The 17,504-nt window shown below is 33.5% G+C and overlaps 1 protein-coding gene across 8 annotated transcripts in view; it reads left to right on the forward strand.

Moving 5' to 3' along the window:
* The window catches only part of LOC128994051 (receptor-type guanylate cyclase Gyc76C-like), a 149,619-nt gene that overhangs the window by 70,666 nt on the left and 61,449 nt on the right, over positions 1 to 17,504 (forward strand). For 7 of the 8 annotated variants that reach the window (XM_054418318.1, XM_054418268.1, XM_054418309.1 and 4 more), the window contains exon 3: positions 14,243 to 14,304. The gene's annotated coding sequence lies outside the window, so the exon portion shown is untranslated. The remainder of the gene's footprint in view (positions 1 to 14,242; positions 14,305 to 17,504) is intronic. The other variant, XM_054418302.1, reaches the window with a different exon arrangement.

Genomic DNA, 17,504 nt, shown 5'->3' on the forward strand with positions numbered 1-17,504 from the left:
TTTCATTTGACGCAAAATTCACTTAGCGGGAAGGTGATTTTTTTTTCATTTGGCGCGAAAGTGAGGTTATGTTACTTGGCGGGAAGGTGATTTTTTTCGTTTGGCGCGAAAGTGAGGTTATGTTACTTGGCGGGAAGGTGATTTTTTCGTTTGGCGCGAAAGTCACTTGGCGGGAAGGTGATTTTTTACGTTTGGCGCGAAAGTGAGGTTATGTTACTTGGAGGGAAGGTGAAGTTTTTTTTCGTTTGGCGAGAATCGGTGAAGAAGAAGTAAGGTTTTTTTCGTTTGGCGCAAAAATAAAAGTGAGGTTATGTTACTTGGCGGGAAGGTGTTTTTTTTAGTTTGGCGGGAATTGGTGGAGAAGAAGTAAGGTTTTTTTTGTTTAGCGCGAAAATAAAAGTTAGGTTATGTTACTTGGCGGGAAGGTGAGTGTTTTTTTTCGTTTGGCGGTAAAGTAAGGTTATGTTGTTTGGCGCGAAAGTGAGGTTATGTTACTTGGCGGGAAGGTGAAGTTGGCGCGAAAATAAAAGTGAGGTTAGACCACGTGGGACACCAGAGGGCGACCACGTGGGATAAAAGGGGGCGTGGCCTAGGGGGAGGGGTGGGGATGAAATGCTGCTCTCTGATTGGTGGCCTGAAGTACAGCGTACCCTACTCATGAGGTTTCAGAGGTGTTTTTTATTTCATTGCACTTCCATGACATATTATAATCTAATAGGCGGAGGTTTGTATTTGCTTGAAATTCCATCCTCTGTAGTATACTTATGAGCGTTACATTTATTTTACTTTACGTTTCTATTATGTGCCCAAGAATGTTTTTTATATGCTGATACTTTCATCCTGATTTGCAAACAAATTTTGAAATTGTCTGTATTAGTTTAGATCAACGTTTAGTTAGCTTTGTGTTAGTCGTAAACTGTATTAGTATTTAGTATACACAATAAACACTTTTATGACCTTGTTGATAAAAAAAATTGTAATAAATTACTCCAAAATAATTATCTGTAGCCGAGTTACAGTGCTCGCCTTCAAACCTGAAAGTCGCTGGTTCTAATCCAATCCAGTCGACTCTAGACACAAATGTCATTTGTCATTTGTGTTGCCAATCAATTATATTAAACAAAAGGTCGTCGTTAGATGACAAAGTAACGAAACTAGGGTTTAAAACCGTTCCCTTAAGGCAAAAATGTCAACAACGTAGAAAAACATAAACTTTAGACAGACACCAATTTACGACACAAAATTTAATTTCGAAAATCCCCAGTGTTAAGCGTTGATATCCGTGTTACGTAAGTATGTAAGAGAGGTGGACTGAAGGTCGCCGCGGCGTCCAGCTGTCTGCTGCGGCAATATTGGCGGGAGCTTTGGCGGCAATTACGACCGCCTACACAGCTGACGGAATATACTTGAGTGTTCGTAGAGTTTGGAACTTGTAGTTTTGGATATTTTTGTGTGAACAGCTATCGGATTATGGTCCCTTTCAGGTAAGACAGTTTGTGAACCAAAATTACAAATTAGAGGAAAACTGCAAAAATAACGTCGCCTGACATTTCAAATATACTTGGAAGCTTTGGTTGTTCACTACCACTATATAATTTGTATGTTACGATGCATTATTAAAGTTTTAATGGGGTGTCCACATTCTGGAAAGTCATGGGAAAAAATTCTGGTCATTGTAAGTCATGGAAATAAGCAAAAAGTCATGGAAAATCCCCAATGATGGATGAATTTGATGGGACTTTTCAATGCTCTAGTCGGCCGTAGCCCCCGACTACTGGAGCATTTTTCAGATTTTTTCACAAATGTACGACAGTCTAATTTATTACAGTTGTGTTATGAATTTTGAGTTTGTATTAGTTCATTGCTGTACCTATTGTACTCCATTGTCATCTGTTAATACATATTTCAGATTTTTTTTTAAATAACTTGCCTAGGCAGTATTATTCTTGTGTGTATGTTATATTATAATTTTCGAGTAAAGTTCGTGAGTCATAGAAACAAATAGAAGAAACAAATAGAAGAATGTTTAATGGTCACGGAAAATCATGGAAATTAATGACATATTTTCTGTGGACACCCTGTTTAAGTTATAGCTTGAGCCAACCTAACCTAACTAATATAATTTTACTAGTGTTTTAGAGTTCAACCAATTGTTCACAATATTTTTTCAGTGTCTTATAGTAATGGAAAAACGCATACCCAAAAACACATATGTGAGGATTAAGTAGTATTTTAAAGTTTTTATTACGATTTTGAAAAAAAATCACGTCGATAAAAAAAAGGTATTGTAGATGTTCTAGGGAAGTGACCGACCTCTCTGTACCCGGGGTTGAAGATTAATTCGGCGTTTGTGTAATTAGGGTGTCAAGTTTCATGAAGGGTGGCTTGGGGGGAGGGTAATTGAGGGAAAGTGTGGACGGAAAATCACCAACAATCACCCCACCACCCCTCAACCACCTCGCACTGAACTGATACAGTTGGACAGGATTAAACATGACAATCAAGTCACTGGCCGGTATAAAATGTTTTAACCGCAATTGATCTTGTTAACTTTAACTGAAAATATGTAAAATATTTTGACATGCGGAATTTTTACTCAATTATTTGGTCAGGTAATAATAAACTAATAGTTAAAAAGTACAAAAAAACATTTGTCGTTTAGGCTGTTCCATGTTTATTTTTAATAAAAATTTTCGGGTGTAATTACAATTTGTAAAAAATATAGGTTAGATTCGTTGGAAAACGTTACTTCTTGGTTACTGCACACTACTCAACTATAGACTAGCTTAAGTTAATTCTAAACTGTGCTGTTGAACAATATTGAACGCACGTGGGAAGTACTGTGCCTACGGATTATAGCATATCAGTTATTATAACATTGAGTATGTACTCTAAAATTTGCCCTCACAGTTAAGTCGAAATTAACACACTTAACTAACCAACACAAAACACATACATTCATCGGATAAATTATACTGAGTATTCTTTCTCTAATTTTGTATTCGTTACTGTAACCTTTAAATTCTATAAACATAATAAAGTAGTTGTTAACGCATAGCCTTAATATTTCTTACTTTCGTCTTTACATTAGGACCAACAGTTTCTTTCAGTAACTCAAGAAAGTAGTCATATGTTTTGATGTATAGTAAACTTAATCCTAGATCATTAACGGTTAGGGGTCCTGGTAATGGGTTGTGGTTATATACAATTGTTAATGTAGATTTTACTATAATTGTTAAACGGTTAGAATATCTGTCTGTGGTTATTGGGTATAACGTTTAACGTAAACCCAATTTGGACACAATTAATTATTAACGGATAGCCGACCATACAAATTCCATAGGGAACTTGAAGAGCAAAGTCGAGTTATGTTTTTATGTACGGAATACATTTGTGTGGAGCTATTGCATATAATAGCACAGTAATTGCAGCTAGAACCATAGCACAATTATGCAATGCGTGTAATAGCTGTTTTATGCAATCAAGTCATGCGAGTAAATCGACAGCGTTTCCTCCGGCAAATGGGTGATTTGATTTGACCTAAATTGTGAAAATGAATATGCAACTGCATAAGTTGTTGTGATCTATAATGTTGGCGATGTAACACTCAAATCTATCTGCAATGTAAAATGTTTCTGTATATATCTACGTTTTAAAGTGGATTCACGAGGATCAAGTTTCAATTTCGCCTATTTCTTTATTTAAGTCGAAGACTATAGCACACCAGAAAGAATAGCTATAGTAGCCTATAGTAGCTATAGTAGCCTATAGTAGCTATATTAGACTATAGTAGTCTAAAGAATCCATAATGTATCACACAGTCTTGAGGCACACAAGGATGAATAATTCCCTGGTCTGCGATTGAGGTGTGTTTTTAAGGAAATCGTTGTTGTTATTCTTTTGTCGTTCTGTTTGTGACGATTGAAACCCGTTTAATCGTAGCAAAAGATCCAACATTTTTATATAACATAGAGATTTCTGGCCCTCGGGATTTGCCTTTAGACCTATGTTATTTCAAGAACGGGAGAACAAAGATGACGGTGAATTTTCGTCACAAGAAAGAAAAAGGTTTGGTATGGTAATCTCATAGGCTATTTTCCGTTCACTTTTTAAGGACTCAAAAGGAGAAAATAAAAAAAAATATTTAAATACAAAGTTCTCATTTTATTCTTACGGTGAATATATTATTATATAAACTGTTGTAGTTTGCTTGTTTATGGATTCATTTCAATCAAATTTGTCAATTTTGTTGGAGGGAATTAAAAAATATATATATCACAAAAAATTCCCATTTTATTCTTATTGTGAACATAGTATGTTTATAAACTGTATATATTATAAACTGATATTATAAAGATATTATAAACTGTTGGAATTTGCTTGTTTACGGATTCTTTTCAATAGAATTTGCCAACTTTGTTTATTTCATACTATGCTATCAACTTTTCAATAAACACACCTAAATACCTTCCCTGTAGCAGTAAACCTAAGTACTCTTTAAAATGTATAATATTATAAGTAGAAAATAAAACTGACAATTTAAAAGGGAATATTTTAGTAGAAATCCAACCAGCTAAATGGAAGTTTTCTTATTCTGTACGTTTGCTGAGATGGGTATTATTTATTTCGTTACCTTAATATAATTATTTATCAGTGAAATTGTAAACGGTAATTTATTTTATCCTGCTGACAAGAACACAAGATACGCCAGTGTGTTGTACCGGGTCCATAGTTGTAGGTGAGATGTTATGTTACAACAGTGTAGTCAGTCACGTGACCACAGCACGCCTCAACACGCCAATCTCGCGTGCCAGTCTGTTACTTTAATGTTACCTACCGCATTGAGATTCTAATGTATCAAACAGTCGAGATTACATAAAACATCTATTGTAGCATTGACTTTAAACAGTATAAATCCCATCCATTTGGACAAGTTGTAGATAGTTTTTTAAGTACATCAATTTTGGATATAAATTTACTTCTACCCCGTTTACATAATATAATATGGAAGAATTTTTTTTGTCAAGGTTTTCCAGTTTGAGTTTTTGGTGCAAATATCAGTTGTAAGTTTCCCTGAAACCAATAGAGTAGGACTTTGACAATATTTTGGAATGCACCACTGTCCATAGTATCTCCATGCCCTTTATTCATCTTTGTACTTTCAGTACTTTCTCGTTTTTCATGTGTTAACATATTTTATTTTTAATGCGGATTTCCTATAAAAATATAAAATAAAAGGCAAATAGACACACAACTGCTCTTACACTATTATTTAATCCAATAATATACCGCAGGTTCTCTGCAGAAATAATGTGCTGCGATAGCTGATAACAACATAAAGGCTATGTATGAAGATACCTAAATTGTCGACCTTCCAATGCTAATTTAATGTCCTGTGTGTATTTAATACATCTTTTATGCATTCGTAAATCCTGTTGAAGATTTGCAACACAAAACAACCAATAAAACTTACTCAATCGCTATTTCATGACTGTTTACGGGATTGCGAGCTATAACATATGTCTTCTAGGATCTTAGTTGAGACATTAATTCCTCTATCCGCTTTTAAATAACAGTTTATGTAAACTAGCTGTATTCATACAAGGTGATTGATTGTGTACCTTGAGTTTAAAGTTAGCAAACTATTTTAGGTATTTTTCATAAATTTTTCAGCCGTAATGCAATTTTTTATAAAAACGTATTTTCTTGGATTTATTGCAGACATATGCTTACAGTTAGCAATTTAGGTACCAACCTTACTGCTGAGAACAACGTAAATTCGCAGATTAAATAAAAATAAACACGATGGTAATTAACGTTCATGTTATTTATTTCCAATACTAACTTAAAATACTAAGATATTTGGAAATTTAATAAAGAAAGTTCTGTTTTGGGATAGAATTAAAATATATGTTTTTTTTTAATTTTCACCCTTACTTAAGGGCGTTGAATCGCCGATACTAAATTAATTAACACGTTGGCGAACACGTTTTTCTTGTACGTATCGTTTCAAAATAAAGAGTGGACAAAATGTAGTACAATTTAAGAATATTTTTGCGTGATTCTATGTATATAAGACTTAAATACACCGATTCCAATTAATTCTATTAGATTTGCTATAAATTTGAATTTTGTTACAAGTTAATTTACCAAGTTTATTTTGATTGGTATTTTTTTACTTTTTCTTCCTGTTGGTTGTGTCATTTAAATTTAGAATTATATTTATGTATATAAATTTTGTGAACTTTTTAAACATTTGTAAATATTCGTACACTTTGATTTAGTATAGCAACGCAATGCATTATATTATTTTTCTCAATTTCATTTAGTTTTTGAAGCAAAATCATCTCTAAAACCTTGTTACTGCTAAATGTAATTTTATTAAATATTACCTGGTTCTTGTTTGTGAGTTTGGTTTACGAATATTTTATTCCTAAATTTAAATACTTATTTAATTAATATTTAAATATAACAATAATATTTTAATGTAATATTTTATATTTATTTTTTTTATTCGTATTTTATTTATTTATTTACACATTGATATTTTGAGCTGAGCAAACTCTTAGATAGTTCTGTAAGACAAGCATCAATTTTCTCTTACTCATAGGTCGTTGTACTGACAGCTTTAATCTGCAAATTTCAACTCTTCCTGAAAGGGTCAATAAATTCGGTTTGGTTCTAAGATACAGTAATTAGAACCATCCAATCAGTGTAAGTGAACCGTGAGAAATACTCTCGCCAAATTCTCGTCGACCTTTGCAAAATCAAGAAAAAATATTGATTTTTCAATTTTTTTTTTCGTAACGGTTAAAAAGTCTAAATTGCAGTAAAAATGAATTAATCTATTAATATCAATTAATATCAGTTAATATCAATTAATTGTCAAAAGATACGTCGGAATACTCTTGAAGTGCTAATATTTTAATTAATAACTAAGAGGATGCCCTACGTAGAGTGAGCATTTAAAATAGGCTCCATAAGTCTCCAAATAATAAAGAATAATGCAATACTTTTTTACTTGTTAAAGATTACTTCTAGGCTGAAAAAAAAATATTAAAATAAAACGTAACGATATGAAAATAAAATTGTGGCTATCAGTTATCATAATAAATGAATTTTTCATTTTCATAAAGCGTTCCGTCACTTATTCACATTCTGATACTAATAGCATTGACTATTGGATGCTAAGTTAGAAAATTAAACTGAAGGTCAGATTTTAAATTACAACTAAAATTTTAAACAATATATTTAAGTCAAGCTGGTCAGCAACACAGGGCCTTTGAAAGTACACATTAAAAATGAAAATTCTAGATTGTGAAGCCCTCAGGGGAAATTACATTTTCATTTACCATTCATCCCTGCGCTAGATCATAGGCTTTTAATGACAGAATTCGTAGAGATCAGTTGAATAGGGTGAAAATGTAATGGGATGTTACAGAAAACCTCCTTATTTAATTAGGATATGTAAGGAAGATGGTCATGTGATACAACTTATTTTACATTAGCAATAACATTATTTGTGTACAATAACATTCTGGTCTTAGGTTGAAACATCTAGTTCCGCTATACATTATTTTGTTGAGCATTTGCCTGCGATGACAACACCCTTGTTATATACTGGTAATTAGAAAGTGGCAGACAGTTGTAACTCCCGCCAAAATTAGCGTTATCAGCTGAGCTGTTATCACTCCGCCTTGCCACGCCCAGCTGTGCACGGGGGCCGCGAAAAAACGTTCTGAATTGTTGGTCAGAACTAGTTCTTACGTAGATTAAATCTGAAACCGTGGTACAGTAAAATGCAGTTCAGTAATGATATCCATTGAGTGGTTAGTGCTCGGTTACCAATCGAAAGGTTGCCGATTCGATCCTGAGAAAAGTGCTAGGTTAAGGTTCTTAACTGGACCCAGCTGTTCCTAATTATTGGGTTAAATAAATAATCCTGGCTAATAAAACAGCTGATCTTCGCTAAAAAATTCACTAGGATCATCACACTTCATCCTACATTAATCCCTCACTCAAATACGCACATTATACGGCGTCCCCATCTCAATTGGTAGCCCAATATTAACCGCTCTTAGAAATCATGTGTAATTAAGGCAATTAATTGGTATGGAATGTGATACTGTAGTTGAGGTATACAATGGTATAAGTATTTAAAGATATTACCGAAAGGTGTTTTTTTTTTTTTTTTTTTTGTGGTGGATGCTTTTTTCGAAACCACAGAGAAGTAAAATACTTGTGTAGAGACCAAGGGATATTTGTAATCAATTTCTTTCAGTTTTTCTGGTATGAAAAATAATAAGGCACTGTGAGTGTATCCTATCTTTTATCGAGCTGTTGGATTTCTGTTAATTACTTCCAGGATTACTAGAGATATATTTTTGCCAAAATAAAGTTAAGTAGCCTATGTATTACAGTTCAGATTTTCGATTGTTTATGAACAACTACAACAATGAATGAACAACAATGAACAACTAGATAAATCTGCACAGCTCGACGGTAGGTCGTTGATCGCAATAACGAGTGTCAGGTGGTGAAGTCATTTGATCAGCTGATTTTGCATTAGCCAATCGAACAGCTGTATACTTGATCATCTGGGAATGGTAGCAGCAAAGAACACCTAACAATATTTTTACAAACCTGCTTTGTTTGTTTGTAATCAGTTTATCGAGGTGGACTAAGTAAACAGTAGGCTATCAGATATCTGAAGCTTACTTTCTCCCATTAACTTGTCAACAACCCTTATCATGGCCAAGCAGTGGGAGTAACTGTAGTATTTTATAGGTAAAATCACAAAAGCTGCAATAATTTTTAAGATTTCGGTCCGTGGTACGAACGCTATTTTTCACCCTATTACCACTATTCACCACAATAATAATTTACAATGATAGTCAACACAACTACAACTTTAAGGTTATGTGAAGAAATAATTTGAGGAATCAGAAAAAAATAATAATAAATAGTTGCTAGGCATCGGTGACAATTAAACAATTCTATTGCAATGCTATGGATACTGATTGTGTATTTAATATGCATTCATGTTTTAAGAAAGTAAGCGAGCAGATGATTTTGTGGGCCTAGGGATGTATAAACCTGCTCGGTCCCCAAATGACGATGACAGCTAAAACGTAACTTTCAGCCACATATTTATCGTATGTAAAACAGCTAAAACATCATAGTGTGGTGAAAAATACTGTTTCTTGTACTATTCTCATAATTGGCGTTGTAAATTATGTTTGTAGCAAATATCCACAGATTTCAAAGATTTTCACGTACTTATATTCAGAAATCCAACATGTCATCTAGCATCATTGTTAATTGTTTCTTTGGGGTGTTCAGCACCGCTTGGACGAATCGGCTTCAAAGAACTCCGACGGAAGGAGGTACGTGCCCCATCAAAAGAAGCGTCATTGCTAGTGGTTTTACTTCATCATTTTTCCAAGAACGTGTCATATCTCCATTTTACAAAGATTTGTTTGTTTGTATTAGAGTACGAACTGAACAACTTACAACGTAGATACTTTTTGACGTCGTACACTCTACTTCTTCACACACATCCCTACCTCATGAACTTGTTATAATAAGTTGCATTTACTTCAAAGGAAGTGTTTTATTAGAGTTTATTTGTCAAATAAAACTCATCGATCATAAGTTTCAGTATCATTAATAGTCTCTTGGACAATTTTATGATAGGTAACAATTCGTGACGTTTTGGTCAATGATGCATTATTAAGTAATTTGCCTTGTAATTACCTTTCTACTCCACATGTCAAACTAGTTTTCCCCTAAAATTATGGAATAATGTGTTAGTGGTGTTTTTAAATGTAGAGTAAAGATGCCTTTTTTAGCGATTGCTTCATCAAACGGCAACCACGGAATTCCTATTGAGCGTCACTAAAACTTAGTGACAATAATGTTTATTTGTCCAAAGAATATTTAATAATCTTTGCCTCAACATGGTTGAAAAATTAACCTACATTTATCAAATGTTCAAATTATTAATCCACTACTTGTGGTTAAAGGTTAGGGTTTTCTAAGACTGATGGTGACGAATTGGCATAACAGAACCCAGTACTCTTTTATGTCACAACGCCCTGACTACTTTGTACTAGCCTAGGCCAGGACGCCTGAGTGAAAGCAGAGTATCAGCTGTTCTATTAATAGACCCACTATCAGTGACGGCCTTGGCGGCACATTCCTGTCTTATCCTGCCCCCTCTCTCCCTCTCACCCCACTGTTGGAGGTGGAGAAGGTGTGTTAATATATGGATCATTGGTGCAAAGTGAATACTATCAATAAAAGTACTCACTATGAACATTTCATGGATATATTTAAGAAATTTTGACTTTTGAGCGAGGTGGAAAACATGTAAAGTAGCAATTCCTGAGGACGCTGGAATAATAAACCAGACAATAGGAACTCTCAGAAATAAGGGGAAATAATCTAAATTAGACACTCTTGAGGAAGTGGAAAATAGTCTGGAGAGTAGATTCTCTCGTGAAGGTGGAAAAGAGATAATCTAAATTAGTTACTCTAGATGAATAAGTAAAAATAATCTAGATACTAGTTACTCTCGAGGAAGGAGTAAAAACAATCCAGATACTAGTTACTCTCGAGGAAGGAGTAAAAACAATCCAGATACTAGTTACTCTCGAGGAAGAAGTAAAAACAATCCAGATACTATTTACTCTCGAGGAAGGAGTAAAAACAATCCAGATACTAGTTACTCTCGAGGAAGGAGTAAAAACAATCCAGATACTAGTTACTCTCGAGGAAGGAGTAAAAGTAATAAAGGTACTAGTTACTCTCGAGGGAGGAGTAAAAATAATCCAGATACTAGTTACTCTCGAGGAAGGAGTAAAAGAAAAGTAATGAAGATACTAGTTACTCTCGAGGGAGGAGTAAAAATAATCTAGATACTAGTTTCTCTCGAGGAACGAGTAAAAATAATCTAGATACTAGTTACTCTCGAAGGAGTGATAATATGGTAGCATTGACTATATATATATATATATAGTCAATGATGGTAGTTACTATTGAGGAAGGTGAAAAACAATCGAGATACTAGTTAAGTACTCTTAAGGAAGGAGTAAAAATAATCTAGATACTAGTTACTCTCGAGGAAGGAGTAAAAATAATCTAGATACTAGATACTCTCGATGAAGGAGTAAAAATAATCTAGATACTAGATACTCTCGATGAAGGAGTAAAAATAATCTAGATACTAGTTACTCTCGAGGAAGGAGTAAAAATAATCTAGATACTAGATACTCTCGATGAAGGAGTAAAAATAATCAAGATACTAGTTACTCTTAAGGAAGGAGTAATAATACGGTGGTTACGATTGAGGAAGGTGAAAAAATAATCTATCAATAAAATCTGTTACCATCTCATTCTACACTAACTTTAATAAATAATATAATTGATTGCCCACCATGTCTTAATTCACTGTGAAATATTCTACATTACACTATTACTATGCTGATTGATGGCTTAGTTAGGTGATGAGATTGTTATCTTCAGACATTTGTCATCATGAATCACTTTGTGTCAGATATAGATTTGCAAGGTTATGTACTACACTAAGCAACATAGTGACTAAGCCCTGTTGTTTACAATATATTTAACAATAACAACAATGGTAGCGTAGGATTTGAAATTTGTTAACGTGTAAGTTATCTTTGTGGTCTGGTGTTATATTTTCAGTCATATTTCAATTTTTAACAATGCAAAAAATATAAAAAAAGCTATCATAAGGTTTAAATTTGGTAAGAATGTAATAAATTGCTCATTGCTCAAGTATTACCTACTCTGCCCAGGTGGCTTGGAAATTGGTAAATATTACATTAAATAAATGTCATGAATCGTGGTTGAACTTGGTGAAAACCTTATGAATAGTTTTTTTCTTTACTTTTTATTTTAGATTAGAAAAAGTTCTTTAATTGTGTTGATTTTAACATTGTTGTTCACTAAATTAAAGTTTTTATGTACACTCTATTTTGATTAGAATATTTCAAAGCTTATAGACTTCTTATGAAAAGCAACTTAAGCTTATCACAGAGACTATGCTATAGTAGTTTACGTGTAGATTTAGTTTTAACGACACGAGTAGAAAATTTAAGGTACGAGCCTTGGCGAGTGTCTTAAAATTTCTACGAGTGTCGTTAACACTATTTACGCAAGTAGTGTACACTACTTTACCTACAACAGTGTTTTAAACTACTAAAAATCACTACTCATAACTTCTAAGAGAGGTTATGTTTTCGTTTATAACCTTTCATTGTCAATGACATTAATTTAAGCAACGGAACCTTGTACGTTGTTGTTGTATTAATAGTCAAAGCTTGTACCAAACACTAATTAACCACTCAACAATTAAATTGGCCTGAACAGCTGATTAGTTGAAGTTTATATCATTACAATTTTAATTCTTCTCCCTCAACCCTTGATTCTCATTGGTCCGTTACTCGTGTTTTTATGAGTAAAACGTAAAACTATGCTGTTATGAAAGTAAACAATGCTGTTATGGAACACTTTTCAATTCTAAGAATTGAACTGAAACGGCTACCTTAAAAAACGGTCGTAGATAAAAATACAGTACTAACAAAATTGTGAATTCTTAATGTCTTTGTTTTATAGTGTTATTTTCAATAATCTGTAACAAAAATTATGCCAACAGAAAATAAGAACCTCACTAATAATATTAACTTTGGACGATTTTATTCAAGATGTAATGCAACAATTATTTTTTGAACATGTGGACTCTTGAGATTAGTTCTTATATTTTTCTTGATAGTTCTCTCTAAAACCAACAAACACCTAAGTTGAAAGAGATTTAGGCCTATACATTTTTCTATAATTTTAGTGTGAGACTTTAAGCTGAATCTTGGAGTATAAAATAATTCAGTTTGAGATTTATTTCATGGTCCTTCCTTGAGTGTACCAAAGTTCGCAAATTACCAAGTTGTGGAAACAAATTTTGGCGATTTATTTCGCTCGTTTATCTGTTTTGTCAATTGCTGTTCCGCCATTACTCTCTGTATTTAGCACACAAAGGTGTTTCTCAGTCAGTCTGCATCTATGAATATTAACCAGCTGATATTTTCAGACCATGATTCATGCTGAATTTTCTCTCATTGTTTTGCTGTTGCAAAATTAGCACTTCCCCTTCCTATCAAATCAGTTTACTTAATTTCTCGGCCTTGTGAAAACTACCTGGTCTATTTGTTCTCGATTGAGTTGGTTACAGTTGTATTTAGTATACAAGGTATTTTTAGAGGTGGATAAAAGTATACTTACACTAGAGATGATTGTCTACAATAGTCTGGCTTAATGCTAGTTTTATATTTAAAATGTAACCGTTTTTCAAATATATTATATTGTTATGTTCGTATATACACCTCAAAGACCTTTAATATGTCAAAACATTATTGAATTATAATTATGAGTTCCCAGAGAGAGTTAACCATTGAGAACCTATTCTTTTACCTGATATATAACAAAATATGTCTCCTAAGATTTTTGTTGTTGAACCTCCCCAAAACATGCTGCTAAACATAACTTGATAAAACAAAGTTTGATAACAAAATGTTTAAAATGTTATAATTACTAAACACTCTTGCCTTAGCGAACCTGCAGGCTAAGCATATATTTTCCTATATTCAGATAGGATTGTTACTTAGAATCAGAATCAGAATCAGAATCCTTTATTCTTGAACATAGAGTACAGAATAGGCGTCAAACATTACAGAGATTTAATTATAAAACAGTATAAAGTTGTTGGGCTTTGAGGCGCTGTCGGTAATAAATGATTATTATTATGAGGGTTGTTTAGATCTCACTGGAACATCGGTAATTTGTCAGTTTCATTCCCTGTTTAAAAGATTAGGTTAAACGAGTACTTAGGTTTGCTGCTACAGGGAAGGTAATTAGTTGTATTTTTGTGTGAAATTATAATAGTGTAGAAAGAAGTAAGTAGATAACAGTTTATTTGTGTTAATAAGCCAAACAGGAATTTTAAATTTACAGATTTTTAAATTTGTCCATAACCATTTATTGTACAAGAACTTACTAAGTTATTTGTTTGTTGAGTCTGCAATTTTATGAGGGTGAACATTTAGAAAACAACTTTTTACCCAATAAAACCCTGTTCCCACAGATCATGCCGGTTAGCCATTTTGTTTAAATGAATGGTAAAATACTACAATATTTGTTATTATAAAGTTGTTGTTTGTTTCAGATAGCTGCTTGCTGTGAGAGCCACGGTGGACCCGCTATGGCATTTAACCCCCTCGTCCACAGGTTCGTTACCAACTGAAGACATGTTTAAGCTCCTAAGTTTCCAAATTTTTTCTTTGTTAGAATTTTTGTAAGCCTACACAAACTTATTTGGTTGTAACGGGTCCTTCATAGTTCTTCCTTACGAATTTTCCTTTGTCATCGTTAAATGTTTACGAGCAGATCCTCTTAAAAATAGTTTGTCAAATATATTTTTATTTCATTTATTGACATTTTGTAGAACTTGAATATTTAACTCCTATAAGCTCTTGACATTTTGGGGTTTTTTTTAATTCAGCTTTTTAACGTTACGATTTGTACTTCCCATATTGTAAATAATTTTACAACAGGATCATCGTCTTAAGTCTAAGTGGCTACACTGTGACATGTGGTGATGATCAGTAGTGGTTCTAGGGGGGGGGGGCAACAGGAGCTAAAGGACTCCCCCCATTTGACCCTGGAAAATAAATTTAAACATATTTTGTCCTAAAACATTACGGAGGTTTTTGAATACAGTTCTAGATGTTAAAAATAATAGCTTTAAAAACAGCAAACTGCTTACAAACACAATTTTTTTTTGGGGGGGGAGACCCCCTCCTTTTGTTCTAAACCTCTACTGTTGAAAATGTAGATATACATAGCTCAAAAACATAAATATCATTCACAAAAATATCTTCGGCCCCTCAGGCAAAAAGAGCTGTTTTTTTTAGAACTCCTTCTGTTAAAAGCCTAAAAATTTGCACCATAATTTTGTAACCTTTGGATTTGAAATATTTTGTTAATACACAAAACCAAACGATTGGTGTACTGGCAAGACTTACAACAATATTTCCCATGTGAAGTAATGTGCGTTGGAATGTAAACCACTGATGCTATTGGAAGCGACAGGGTGGGGGAAATGTTTACAGCGAAGCTGTCAGTGTTTATTATCTCAAATTTTCTGCGGGCTGTCATTAGTCTGCAGATTTTGTCGGTAATCAAGAACGATTTGAGCCAAATGTGGGCTTGCTTTGGGCGGTAATAGTTAGCCGTGTTTGGTGACAACTAAATCACCTCGTAAACAATAAACAATCAAAACACTGCTGGGCTATTTGTTTACAAGTCCACTAATCTCATAACTGCGAACACTTGTTGAAAATAAGTTGTGTAATCAGTAATGCTGTCAGAAGAATTGTGAAAATAAACATGAATAGTAAGTGTTTATTTTATCTTTGTACATTTTTTTATAATTAATTTCAAATTTTTGTTGGCGAAAGTCTATATGTAGTGTGCTTGATTAGCAACTTTAACTTTGAAATGAACATACCCTAACACAAAACTTTACAATACAGTATACAGGTATCTAAAGCACATGGCTGCAATTTTCAACACAATACAATCAGTGTATGTTGGCAAATTTAAGGTCGCTGCTTTGATTCAAACCAGATCGATTCTGGACACAGATGCCATTTTATATACCAGCATAACCAGGATTTGGACCATCTTAAAAACAAAATTTCAAATACCCCACGGCAGCAAATCTGTAGACTAAGTGAATTTCCATTTGCATGATTGGATTTGCACAACAAAAATTCCTTAACCTTGTCTGATTTATTCCCTACTAGCTGGCCCGACAGGATGTTGTTCTGTCCTAATGTGGTTTTATGTCAAATGCTCATTCATTTTCAAGATAAGCTCGTTTGCATGGCTCAATCACGTCCTGGTTGAAGTTCGTTCGCTACGCTCACTCACCTTTAGGTTGCAACTCATTCGCTACGCTAACTCGCCTCCAGGTTGAAGTTCGTTTGCTACGCTCACTCACCTTTTGGTTGCAAATTAGCTGTTGTCGAATAAATTGAAAAAAAATAATAGTGCTGCACCCTGTTGGTAAACCTATTAACTTTTTAATGCTATTGAACATCACAGAATCAAACTGTTTAGTTGAATGGTTGAACCAGCTATTAAGATTCTTTAATTCCGTTAAAATATGAATACTCATAAGGTTAACATGGGAAACTCCAGAGCCACTGGGGCGGAGCCCTTTTGACGGATCTGCACCAAACTTTACAAAAACCATCATTGAATAATGCTTAATAATGCATGAAAGTTTCATTACAATCTGTCAAGCGGTTTCGGAGTCCATAAAGGACAAACAAACATGCAAACAAACAAACCAACATACAAACAAACATACATTGGATTTTATATATATAGATTTAAATAACATTAAGTTAAATGAGTACTTAGGTTCGATGCGTTAGGGAAGATAATGAGGTGTGTTTTTTTTAGAGAAATGTTAATAGCTTAGGATGAAGTAAGTAAGTTTGTCAAATTTGATTAAAGGTTATCCATGGACAAGCAAACTTCAACAGTCTACTGTACTTATCATTAAAATAAAATGGGAATTTTTAATTTACAGTTTTATGAAGTTTTCGGTAAGTATTAGGTGAAATGAACGCTTTATTTACAAAACTATTTTGTTTTCTTAGATTTTCAAAATGGTTTAAAGAGAAGTTGGAAAATATTAAAAAGAAGTGTCAAATATGGAAAAAATCATTTTTACCCCATAAAACCGAATTCCCATAGTATGATCACCATGGTTCGCAAAATCGGTTGAATAATTGTTGAGTTTCGCATTTGTACCAAATTTCATTAAAATCTGATTATTTTTTCTCAAATTACAGTACTATGCTAACGGACACGATATAAAAAATGTATGAATTTGATCGAATAATGATTTTGGCCTCTGGGGACATCAAAACGAATAAGTGAATCGGTCCTGGATTCAGGTCATTTTGTTGGTCACACTATTTGTGTTATGTTGACTACAACACTACATGTGTTTTTTCGACGCACTGTTGTGTGTTGGTGACACTGTTTTGTTTGCTGTTATGTTGGCCACACTGTGACTGAGGTCCTTCTAATTGTAGCACTAGTTGGTCTAATTGCTGTAACGTTCTTAATTGCAATCGGTACTGTGTCACCACAGCTATTTCCAGCTTCTTCCAGAATCTTGGCCTTTTTGACCATTCATATTGTCCCAACATAAAATCTTATAGTGATTTTTATCTAAACTTTCTGGATGGTTTTGTTTCTCTTGATACCCCCATGATGCTTAAGAATTTAAATAGTTTGTATACCAATTTTTGTGTAAAACTTGTTGGCTATTGGCAGGGATACAAAAAAGTTAAATATTTTATTAATGATACGCTCCCAGTAAGCTAGCGATGACTAAACATTTGTAG

Source organism: Macrosteles quadrilineatus, unplaced genomic scaffold (assembly GCF_028750875.1).
Source record: "Macrosteles quadrilineatus isolate MER2022 unplaced genomic scaffold, UCM_ALF_1.0 Scaffold_1__1_contigs__length_201487025, whole genome shotgun sequence".
Classification (NCBI taxonomy): Eukaryota; Metazoa; Arthropoda; class Insecta; order Hemiptera; family Cicadellidae; genus Macrosteles; species Macrosteles quadrilineatus.